Source organism: Dipodomys ordii, unplaced genomic scaffold, assembly GCF_000151885.1.
Source record: "Dipodomys ordii isolate 6190 unplaced genomic scaffold, Dord_2.0 Scaffold160, whole genome shotgun sequence".
Classification (NCBI taxonomy): Eukaryota; Metazoa; Chordata; class Mammalia; order Rodentia; family Heteromyidae; genus Dipodomys; species Dipodomys ordii.
In genome coordinates this window covers 2815852-2817924 of record NW_012267376.1, presented here as the reverse complement: position 1 = coordinate 2817924, position 2073 = coordinate 2815852, and positions in this window count along the sequence as shown.

The window sequence follows — 2073 nt, the reverse complement described above, 5'->3', positions numbered from 1 at the left end:
TTACTTTTGTTTTCCTTGGTCTCTGTTCTCTATTTGGCTTAAAGTTTTGGAATACCAACTTGCAGACAATAGAGGTTGTGGAATCATATAAATGTGGTTTTATAGTCTAAATTTTTATATACTTTCTGTAGTATAAGGGATGTGGAATGTCATGTTATTTGTAAACATCAGCAAAATCTGTGAAACCATTAGTCATTTCTCCTTTTTTGCCTTACTGGAATTAAAACAAATTTTTTTCTTACTAGTTTGGATTAGTTCTACAGGAGAAAATTTCACTGTTACAGTTCAATACAAATGTGAACAACAGCTGGGAATGTGGCTTAGTGGTAGAGTGTTTGCCTAGCACGCATCAAGCCCTGGGTTCGATTCCTCATTACCACATAAACAGAAAAAGCCAGAAGCGGTGCTATGGCTTAAATGGTAGAGTGCTAGCCTTGAGCACAGAAAGGCTCAAGGACAGAGCCTAGGCCCTAAGTTCAAGTCCAGGACTAGCAAAAAAAAGGGGGAGGGCACTAAATTTGGTCCTGAACAATTTCTTCCAGTGTGATTGCCATCATTCTGCTTGGTATAGAATGGCACAGCTATTAGCCAACTGCGTCATTGGTGTGGCCTTAGTTGTGAGTACAGCAGCATCAGCCGCTGCTTTCTGTGGCCTGTGCTGTTCTGAGTGTCCAGATCTCAGCTCTGTGACCTGGCTCTCACCGGGAGGCTAGAGCCCACTTCTCATGGTGGCTGAGTAAAGAAACCACCATCGGGCCTTGGGTAGGACTTGAAGAACTCAGTAGTGTTCTCTGTGATCATCTCCTTTCTCTTACAGTTACACCAGGACCACAACAGAAGTTGAAATCACAAGTAAAGGATATTAATTTAACCTTGGAGAGAGCATCTCTCTGGACAAGCTGAAATGATCAGGAAAAGTTTAAGGGTTACTTCTGAGCACAGACCAAGAGGGAAAGCTGTGAGTGATTTAATGCAACAGGAAGTCAGACATGCAACTGTAAAGTAGCTGTCTAAGCAGAAACTGAATTTCCCCATGGATTGACAAGATGAGCCCCGAAACTGGCACCCACTCTGCTCCATGCTGGGCAGCAGGACAGTGGGACATTTGCTCTCTGTGTCCACTTTGGTAAACAACCCTCTTTCTGAGGGACCTCAGTCACTTGTTCCCCTGATGCTAATATCCTTGCTCAAGTTGACTGTGACCATTTTCTCTCTGTGGAGCTGCTGTTATGATTCAGTATCTAGCACTGAATTACTCAATGGAACTCTGAGCCCCAGATCGCACTGTTCCTGAGGCACATCACTGTCCACATGTGTCTCTAATGGGGTCATGGGCCCAGGATGTGTGCCACTCTGTCCACCCTGGGAAAAGCAATCTGATGGGACCTGTGTCCCTACATCAGGGCCAGGGAACACAGACACATCGGAACAACGTTAGGATTGTGCTGGTGGCCTTCTCAGTCCTTCCTTGAGAACTGGGTCAGAGATGCACTAAGACGCAGCATCTGCACCTTCCTAAGTGCCAACTCCTATTTCCACAGCAGCTCAAGAACTCAGCAGAGGCAGGAAGCTAAGCTGCCCCAGCAGGAGAGCAAGAACACCTTCCTGTATGGAGATGGGGCTTTCTTTCCATTAGCTGTGGCCTTTCCAAAGTGAGCAGCCTTGGCTGTGGCTGCCTCTGTTTTAACAGCCTTTATTCTCTTCTCATACTCTAGCCTTGCCTGTGCCAGCTGAATGAGCAGGGGCTGGTTTGAATGTGAGCGTTTTCCAGGAAGCTAATACATTTGTGAGAGCTCATAAACAAAAGCACCATCACCAGAGCTTTTCTTCTCTGTGTGGCCAGAGTTCAGATTGGCTAAGGTGGATGGAGTAGGAGTCAAAGGTGTTGAGAGGCTTGACAAAAGCACAAGGGACTTTGCCTAGTGCAGCCAAACAGAGCCAAGAATTATGTCTGATCCATTCACGTGTTTCAAAGACTAGATACAAATTAAATTTAGTGAGTCTTCTGCATTTCTAAAAGAACTCCTTGTACAGAATCTGAAGAGGGTTGTTAAAACAGCAACAATGAACAAA